Genomic DNA, 10,830 nt, shown 5'->3' with positions numbered 1-10,830 from the left:
ACTAAGAGTCAAAGGTCAAATGTGAATTAATGTTAGAATCAATTTGAATTTGAATTTATGTGATATTCCAATTTAGGCCAGATTCGGGGTTTGGTTAAGAATAGGGTAGGGCCTCTGGTTCGGGTTTTAAGGTCCTTACCAAACCTGATGAAGGTTAGGGCCTGGGGAGGGGAGGGGGGGGGGGTCCTGTATGGGTGGTTCGGGGTATTGAATGGTTGTGGTTAGGGGCAATCCTCAGGGTTGGTGATAGGATTGGGGGGGTATTTCAGTGGGTGGTTAGGGGTGATGGATGGTTGTGGTTTCCCGGGTTGGGGCTAGAATCGGACGTGATTTGGATTTTAGATTGGAGCTGTGTGCCAAATCAAATTCCAAAGCGGGTTTTAAGACTCCTATAGGATTCACAATGCGAGTAATATCCAATTTAGATCCATTTTGTCATCGCCAATTATTTGTAATTTCTATGAGCGAGACTCCATATGGTGTCTTAGCTCCATCTAATATTCAGACCTCCAGGAACCAAGGTGTTAAGTAATCAGATCCACTTCTTTTCACATCTCCTTCTTTCACCATCCGTCCAGAAGAAGTTTCCTTCAATACCCACAATTTTAAGTGACTGTAAACCGTGATGAATAAAATGTCTGACCAGAGGAGTATGGCCTTCTTTGTTATGTGTAATGTTATATTTATGCTGCCACATGCAAGTTGAAATTGAGTTTTTGGTTTCCCCAATGTACTGGATGTGGCATCTTGTACAGAAAATCATGTAAACGCAATTGGAGGTCCTAGGACTAAAATTTTGTGAGAGTTTGTACAACCTGTTTGTTGTCCTGTTCTTAACGTACGCTAATTTGACAAACGGTATAGATGAATTTCTGGTTTTCTTTGGTTGTGCCGGGCTGAGTCTCGCCTTCATTAAGTAATCCCTGAGGTTTTTGTTATGTCTATATGCCAAAATCACCTTGTGGTTTCCAATTATCCCATGTTGCCCAATTAGGGTTAGGGTTAGGTTTAGTCACAAGTCACTGTCAAATTATAATATGGGCAGGACAATCGTCCTGCCCATTACGTACCAATTACGTGCCAACTACGTACTTTGAATTGGAACAGTACTTAGTCTCTGACTGATGACGTGTCGCGAGTACACGAGAACACAAGTACGCATATCCGGTCTTTAAGTCTGACGTCATTACTCATGTCTGGGTCCAAAACTCCACTGCAGGTCCCTAAGTCAAACGATCACTGCAGCATTACTGAGAGCTGAAAAAATGTCTAAATCCTTTCATCCGTAATAAAATGATCATTGTAGCTGCTCTACCAGGTGTAACAATTAAGTTTAACATCCAGGCATCCATGAAAACAGAATTTATGAAATTTAGCAGAGTTAGAAGTTAGCAGGGAGTTAGCTCGCTAGCTTCCATCTAAATAAAAGCTGTAAATGCTGTAAACGGACCAAACTTCAGTCAGGAGAACGACCGAGATAATCCATCCACAATATGAGGTTAGTCATTAATATACTGCTGCATAGGCTGGGCTGTCGTTACATCATAAGACTTTAAAAACTGAGCTTTAAAATGATTAGCGGTAATAAAAACCAAGAGAAGTGATCACTGACTGTTTTTAGGGGCTTGTTGAGATTAAATAGAACAAGATACAAAGCATTAAAAGATGTTAAAAACACAACAGCCTTATTAAATGCAGAGTACTTTGGGCCCGGAAGGAGGATTCATCACATCATCACTTAGGCTACGTTCACACTGCAGGTCTTAATGCTCAATTCCGATTTTTTGATCAAATCCGATTTTTTTGTCTGCTTGTTCACACTACAAATAAAATGCGACAGCAAACGCTCTCTAGTGTGAACGCTCAAAGCGGCCCGCATGCGCAAAAGAAGACGTCACACACAACGCGCTCTGTTTAGACCCAGAGCAAACAATATTGTTTGACTGATGGCCCTTAATATAAAGACTTCGGAATTTACGTTTCCCAATTTTTGCTTTAAGTTATTTTGTTATTTACATAATAATGTAAATAACCTAATAATGATCCTTATTGCTGTTTTAGAGGAGCGGTGCTTCAAAGGATAGTTGCAGATTTCTGTCAGAATCTGCAGATTATACAGTACAAATAAAATGTTCACGTTGTCTTCCCAACAGTTTCACTAACATCTACACTGGATGGCCAGGAAGTGTTCACGATGTCTTCACCAGCGCTTCTCCAGCGCTGATAATTGGCGTAAAAGACGGATTTAATGCGACATGACCGTTCAAACAGCAGTCGCTTTCTAAAACATCGGATATGTATCGGATTCAGTACCACATACAAAAGTGACCCAGGTCGGATTTGAAAATATCAGATTTGTGCCGTTCACACTGTCATACTATGATCGGATATGGGTCGCATAGGGTCAAAAAAATCGGATTTGATGCGCTTTCGCCTGCAGTGTGAACGTAGCCAAAAAGACTTGATTGAGACAGGCCATGCGTCCTATTTTTCCCCGAATTTGAAGGATTTGTCGGGTGTATCCTTCGTGGCCTACCATATCCCAGAATTCATAGCGAGGCCCAGCCAATTCAAGTTTCTAACACTGGCGACCGCTACTAAGTTTTAATATTACTCTTATTACACTTTCTGGGTCACAAAATAAACTTTTAAGATATTTTCAGGCGATAATGTAGCTGTGGAAACTTCAAATATCTGCTCGGTTTATCAAGATATCACATATTTGCAAAAGTGCTCCAACGTTTTCGGAGACATCTGTTACCCACCAGCTCAATAGCTAGCCGGGAGGTCGAGGGTCACTAGAGCCGGTGAGAACTGTCGTGCCAAAGTAGGTATCCCCGACAGAATTTGTTTCCCCTGCGTTGGAAGCACGCAGGAAGTACTGATGTTTTAGTTTAGTGAAAAAGTGAAAAATTAGTACCATTACCATTCAGTTTGAGGGTTACAACAGAAAATTATATATTTATCGTTCTCATGTGGTATCGGATGGGATTATTTTAACAAACCAAGAACATTTTGGCTGATAATTATTTTTATCCTCCTGTAACTTTACTATATAAAGAGCTAAATCCTCCAAAGTTTCAGGAGTCATACGTCATAATAAGAAGTGTTTCTGAACTACAAATCAAGAATATGGGATACTGTTTGTCCGTGATTTACACAGGGGGAACTGTGGCAAGATCATCCTGATATTATTTGTATCCCACTATAACTTCCAGTATAAAGAGCTAACATCTCAACAATTTCAGGAGTAGTTACTCATTATAAGAAGTGTTTGTATGTATGTGTATATCCGCCCCCTCCTCCCAACAGCCTTTTTGAATGTCTCCCTAATTCTGAGGTCTCAAGGTTGGCAAGTATACCTTCTTCTAGTCCTGCACCACAGATGAGTACTATTAGTAGCTCAAGTTAGAAACAACAAAACTTCAGGCACTTTTCCCAGCCTTCAGAAGATATAAAACTTTGCTATTGTGTTTCTTGTACTGACAAATCAAAATTATCTTAAGAGGGATGTTACTAATGACCACAATTTGTTTTGGACAACACTAATATTTTAATTACATTGATATTAGCCGATTATTGTTGAGATTTTTGTATGGTTTGTTTGGATGTGAAATCTTAATATTCTTAAAAATGTTATTTAAAAATCTAACTTGTTTAACCCTTATTTGCCCTTGTTTCCATGCCAACAGTACCAAAAAAAATCATCTTTCTAACACCTTTCCTAAAGAGACCCAACTTTCTCATTAAAACACAGCAATTTCAGCGTATGTATGCAGCATTATTGTGAATGCGAGTGTATGACAACAGCTGTAAGCAGGGCAGGTTGCCTTGTCCATAAACACTGGCTGTGTGAAAGCACTGAATTGCAGGTGTTTACCTTCAGCTCTCAGTGACTCCGTCAGCTCGTCCAGCAGCAGTACTTTCATACTGTTATTTTGAATCACCATTTGCTGATCTGTGTTATTGAACCAGCCCGGGCCTAAATCAACAGCCCCCCTCGCCAATCCCAGAAGACATCACTCAATAGCATTGCTCCAGCTTTGAGAACAAACATTCTCTGGCTGTCTCTGTGTCACCATGTTCTTGTAGTACTCTCCAGGTTTCTCTCATTCCTCTGTGAAACTATGAAACTAGAGCCAGGGAATCCTGTTATCAGTAAATTCAACTCTGAGTTTCCTCTGTCCTTTTGTAGTCCCAGTATTAAGCACCAGTTAATTCGATATGCTGCTGAGATGATGAATAGTCAGGGAAACAGAGAGTTTATTCATAGTAATTTGTCTTATTTAGCAAACCAGTCCTTGCACGCAATATACTTCTTGCCAATTATTTTATTTATTTATTTATTTATTTATTTTTGCCTCTACCAGCAAGGATTGTTTAGTTTGGCTGACATTGAGAAGCTGACTGTGACTAGCTGAATCCACTGCACAGTCAGTCTGAAAGGACTGGAGCTTGGAAAGAACCAGAGTGAAATCCCAATCAGTGCTCCCTTCGCTCATTGCTCTGCTGTCTGTTTTTGCTCTTTCTCCTTCCTCCCTCTGTCGCTTGTCTCTCTCCCAGGTTTGTTACTGATACCTTTTAAATATACTGTGAGCACCAGGGGAATTGGCATCTGTGAGACTGTTTTAATTTGGCCCCTGTACTCTAAGGAATCCGGGTTAACATAATAATCAAAACCAGATCTGCTGCCTGCTCTAAACTATGTGTGAAACAGAGTGTGAATGAGGCCTTTGAAAATGGAAACATTCTTGTTCAGTCACCTGTATTTGTAGAGATATTATAATGAGCTGTTTGTACTATTAGCAGAGTAGTAATGAGGCTGATATAATGTTATTGATGATTTCATATGAACCATGAAAATAAATCTTAATTTAATCATGGAAATGTGATATCCAAGGCAAAAACATAGTTTATACAATTCAAACAAGTTTAAAGGTCAATAATATTGGGGTAACTGTATTTCAGGAGATAGATCAGGTCACCTACTAATCAGAAAGTGGTGGTTTGATCTCTGGTGTGCATGCCAAATATCCTTCAGCAAAAGAAACTAACCCCAAGTTGCTCTCCAGTGCATCCATGTGTTTAGCTGTGTGAATGTTAGATAGAAAGCACGTAAGTATAGTGCTTGTATGAATGGGTGTGAAGCGATCAATGAGGCGTGTTGTACAAAGCGCTTTGAGTGCTCGGGTAGAGTCAAAAAGTGCTAAATAAGAACCAGTCGATTTACCATATTTGGTATGACCATCTTTATCCTGTTTAATCGTGTATTTTTTTATTGTTTTGCAAAATCCATGTATGTTTTTGCGGCATTGGCAGTGTCTTGGGGATCACTGTCATGCTGAAGAATGAAGCCATTGCCAATCAGACATTTTATTGCATGCTATTTAAATCTCATGATACTTTTCTACATTTATAATTCCATCAATTTAGACAAAGTTCCCAGGACCAATAGCTGAAATTGATTATAACAGAATCTCCAATGTATTTTTAAGGGTGAATGTAGACGCACTATTGTACCTCTCTCCTGACCTTCTCTGTACATACTGACAACAATTTGAACCAAGACCTCTTGCCACATGTTTTCAGTCCAGTTCTTGCATAATTTGGCATACCTCATCTTTTTCTCCTTGTTTCCCTTAAGAATGTCTTCTTGACAGCCACCTTTACACTATGACCATTTCTGATGAGGCCTCTACACACACTGTATGGATCAGTTCATGGGCTAGATGAATTGCAGGTCCTGTGTCAGGTCTTTGCGGGATTTTATTCCTATTTCTTAAGGGGAAGACTTTCAGATACTGCTCATCTGCTGTCGAACCTTTTAGGCATGCCACTTCTTTCTTTTGTTCCTTTATCCTCAACTTGTTCCTTAAAATTGTAAGAACACACTGCACAATTTTGGCTAATAGCACTTTGAGGATCACTGCTGATATTTGGTCTGTAACTTGGCCTGTAACTTTGGCATTTTTCGTAATGAAAAATCATTTTTAATGCTAAAGAAACAACAAATTATGTGTTAAACACTGCTATAAAGAAAATGCATGAAGACAGAGTTTGAAAGTTTTTTTGCCAAGTTATCTGTTATCTGACCTAACGCTGGTTCATCCCTGGAGTTTGTGCATTATTTCCTGCTTGAATGATTCATACATCAGTGTTGAGTAACTTAACAAACAAAAAACCTGCCCACTGAAATTGGTCAGGTGCAAAAAAATCAGGACTATTACATGTAGTACAAGAATACAAGAATAAAGTATATGCAAATACAAAAAAATAGGTCTAACTGCTTGGGGCCGTCTAACGGTGAGGGGCTGTCAGGAGACATGACCTGAGCAATGACAGCAGGCAAAGATCAAAGCGAAACCCTGGAAGAGTCAGACATATATGAGGGAGAAATGGAGGAACACGCCAAAGGAGAAAAAGGGCCATATTACCTTTCCTGTTCATTCCAGGAGAATTTTCCCAGTATGATATATTCTGCTCGGGCTTCTCCTCTGAGGCCAAACAGACATCTATGAGAACACTGGGCCCCATTATCCCAGTTGCCACCCTCCTCATTTTGTTGCCCTCATTTTGTCAGCTTCTCACAACACACATGATGTATATAATGTAGCAGACAGGTTGATTTCCATATTTCATAATCACAAATATCAGAGCTTACAGCAGCTATGTCATGTGTCATTTCTGGTGTTCAGTTCTGCTGGGCTTATAGAATATTTCAGTTACAACCTAAAAAAAATGTAGTAGATACTCTGAGGTGGTACACTGACAGAAATAGGACAAAGCTTCAGTTGACCTGTTGGATAAATCAGATTCTTCAACTGTAGTGTTTTCAAAGTGATCATTATCCACTGCCTGGAAGGTTTGTGGTTTGATCCCATCGTCACAATACCAAAACGTAAGTTTTGTCTGCATGTTTCAGCGATAAAGTTCCATTCAGTTCAATTTTAGTTTTATGGCGACAAATCACAACAACATTTCCCTCAAGCTGTTTGTGCATTGAATAAAATGCAGCGTAAATGTGTGTCTGAGTAAATGAATGTGACTTATATTGTAAAATCACTCGGATGGGTTAACTTCTGATTTAAAAAAAAACAGAACAAAACATATTTCTATTCTCAGTTTAGCCTGCTTTTTAAGCTGTTACACTATAAAAGATAACCATCATAACAACCATGACTCTCACCCATTAGCTTTACACTTCACATTTAGCATTTTGGCTTCCACCACGCTTTTTTTAGAGAGCCAGAAACAATCATAGGGTGTAATGCTGAAGTTGTCATCTACAAGCAAACACATGTATTTGTTAATAAACCAACTAACAAAATATTACAATTTCACTCACCAAAACTGAAGCATGAACTTCTTGGAGGTTTCTATGAGGGGCCGTACAAGCCAAAATTCATTCTTTCACTCTCACACACATACATTCTTCTTTCACACACATATATTTTCACTCTCACATACATATATTCTTCTTTCACATACATATACTTTCACTCTCACATAGTTTTATTTTAGTTTTTATATTTAGATATTTTTATTCTCATGTTTACACATATTTAACACACACAGTGCAATATTGTGCTCTCTTATACATGTATTTTAATGTACATATTTACACATTTTCACTCTAACATACATGCATTTTCATTTATGCATTCCTACATTTTGCTCTCATTTACATGCATTCAATATGCATTTAATCTCACAAATAATATATGTATGTAAGAAGAGATTGCATGCATTTCTGAAGAAAATATATGTATGCAAGAGAATAATGTATGTGAATGAAAGAGTATAGTGGAAACGGAAGGAGTTTAATGGAAACGGAAGGCTGGGTGTCTGTACCGCTGTGATTGGCTGAGAAGCACGCGCGGGTCACTTTCAAGTGTCTGACAGCATGGAGGGGGGAGAAGAAACTCGAGTTCTTCAGCAAGCTATCGGGGTGTTAAGAAATATTTTATCATCTCCTGAAACGGTCACATCGTTGTCCTCGTCACTTGATCGAGATGGGACGGGCTCAACTGCACCCAGTGTTGCCCACAGCACGGTGGAAAGTGAGATGAGGGAACTTTTTAGACCAGCACACACCCGGGTAGCTTCAACGAGTCAAGTAGCTACACTGAGTTCGACTGGAGTGGGGCAGTCTTTTATGGCGTTATTTTTGTGCCAATATTCTAAGCGCACGTAAAAAAAAAGTTTGCAGGTGCAAGTATTGCATTTTGAGGAGAAATTTATTTTGAGCGAAGAAAAGCTGAATTTGAGTGAACAAAATTCATTGCTGCGTGCAAAAAATGTATTTCAGTGTTTGCTATTATCCATACACACATACAATAGCAGCCCCTCTCGCTCAGTTGTTGTATTTGCGCTCGCTCGCAATGTGTTGCTCGCGCTCTCAACATTTCTGCCCGTGCGCGCTCAACTCTTTCTGTACGCCGTTATATTTGTGCCACAAAACCAGCCAATCACAGACTTGGATGCAAAAATATCTGATTGGCTGTTCTGGTCTCCAATCAGCTCGAAATGACGAAATGCAATATCCCAGAATGCATTTCGTCCAAAACTCAAACGAGGCAGTGGCGGAGGAACACAGAGTGGCGGAGTTTGAAATATTACTCTTTCTGGGTCACAAAATAAACTTTTAAGATATTTTCATGCGAGAATGGTGCTGTGTAAACTTCAAATACCTGCTCGAAGACATCACATATTTTCATAAGTGCTCTAATGTTTTCGGAGATGCCTATTACCCACCAGCTGACCGCATAGCTGTACTGGCCATTGGGCATACCGGGCAATTGTCTGGTGGGCCGATGGTGATTTTCATTTTTATGTTTGTTTGTTTTTGTAACGGTATAAACAATGAAAGGTGGTGGATTAGCCAATTGGTCATGATCAACTCTGGGCTGGACCAATTACAATACATCCGTATCGAGAGGAAAAGGAACGCGATTAGTCCCAGACTTCAGCTAGAATGAAAAAAAGACAAAGCTGGAGTTATTCTGTCTTTACGTTGCACAGCTGCCTCTTCTCCCCTCATTCTCCCTCCCTCTCCTGTTGCTACTTCAATCATGAAACCGATCAATGATCAGCTGATCGTCTCTCTTGTTTGTTTATCTCCCACTTTGCGCCAGAAACAGGAAACCAGCGGATGTTGCGCTAAACAACAACAGCACGTTCAAGCGTGATCAGCTGTTGTTAGAATTTATTTCAAATTAATTTCTAGTATCAGCTGATGTTTGCTGGAGCCACAGCTGTAAAAGCTGCTGCTCATGGTATCGGTTTGGAAACATGAAGGTGATACAAATCATGCATATATACCAACAAGACAGTGTACATCACTGTCACAACAGCGTTTGTTTTAGTTCAAAGGCTTTATGGTTTTTCCTATAATACCTGGTGGTGTAGTCGGTGATTTTTTGCCAGTTGAGCTTTATATATTATGTTTAACCAGAGTGACCACCCGGTCAGCTGGTGGGTAACAGGCATCTATGAAAACGTTAGAGCACTTGTGGAAATATGTGATGTCTTGATGTATCAAGCAGATATTTGAATTTTCACTTTCCGCCGTGCTGTGGGTAACACTGGGTGCAGTTGAGCCCGTCCCATCTCGATCAAGTGACGAGGACAACGTGCTGTCAGACACTTGAAAGTGACCCGCGCGTGCTTCTCAACCAATCACCGCGGTACAGACACCCAGCCTTCCGTTTCTATTAAACTCCTTCCGTTTCCACTATACTCTTTCATTCACATACATTATTCTCTTGCATACATATATTTTCTTCAGAAATGCATGCAATCTCTTCTTACATACATATATTATTTGTGAGATTAAATGCATATTGAATGCATGTAAATGAGAGCAAAATGTAGGAATGCATAAATGAAAATGCATGTATGTTAGAGTGAAAATTTGTAAATATGTACATTAAAATACATGTATAAGAGAGCACAATATTGCAATGTGTGTGTTAAATATGTGTAAACATGAGAATAAAAATATCTAAATATAAAAACTAAAATAAAACTATGTGAGAGTGAAAGTATATGTATGTGAAAGAAGAATATATGTATGTGAGAGTGACAATACGTGTGTCTGACAGAAGAATATATGTATGTGAGAGTGAAAATATATGTATGTGAGAGTGAAAATATATGTGTGTGAAAGAAGAATGTATGTGTGTGAGAGTGAAAGAATGAATTTTGGCTTGTACAGCCCCTCGTAGGTTTCTGTACCACACAGCAGTCGTGTTATTTGTCACATAATTAAATAAAAATGCTCCATAAGCCACCAATTTCACAAACATAGCAAAAGGTTTTAATGAGTTGAAGTAGTGTTGATGAGGCCCAGCAGCTACAGCTGCCTGTGTCACTACCACCATGTTATTTCTGTTGGTAACGTTGGCATTTTAACATGGGAGCTTGTTTTGGTACTAAAAGCTATAACTTAGTTGGTACCAGCTCCTATTTAGGTCTTACTACATTGACATGAATTAAATCAAGTCGTCCGGCAACTTAAAAACTGTGTATTATACATTTAGAGTGAATGGTCTGATTCTTATATAGTGCTTTTCTACTCTCCTGGAGTACTCAAAGCGTTGTATACAACCCCCTTCACACCCACTCATACAAGCACTTCTAAACTCAAGTGCAATCTAACCAACATTCACACTCCGATGAACGCACCGGAGGGCAACTTGGGGTTAGTATCTTGCCCAAAGATATTTGGAATGCAGACTGGAGAAGCCAACCTTCCAATCAGTAGCTGATCTCCTCGACCACCTGAGCCACACACTTTATGCACCTTAATATAAATTTCAGTATAGATAA

This window comes from Pelmatolapia mariae, linkage group LG17 (assembly GCF_036321145.2).
Source record: "Pelmatolapia mariae isolate MD_Pm_ZW linkage group LG17, Pm_UMD_F_2, whole genome shotgun sequence".
Classification (NCBI taxonomy): domain Eukaryota; kingdom Metazoa; phylum Chordata; class Actinopteri; order Cichliformes; family Cichlidae; genus Pelmatolapia; species Pelmatolapia mariae.
This window is presented reverse-complemented; position numbering follows the sequence as displayed.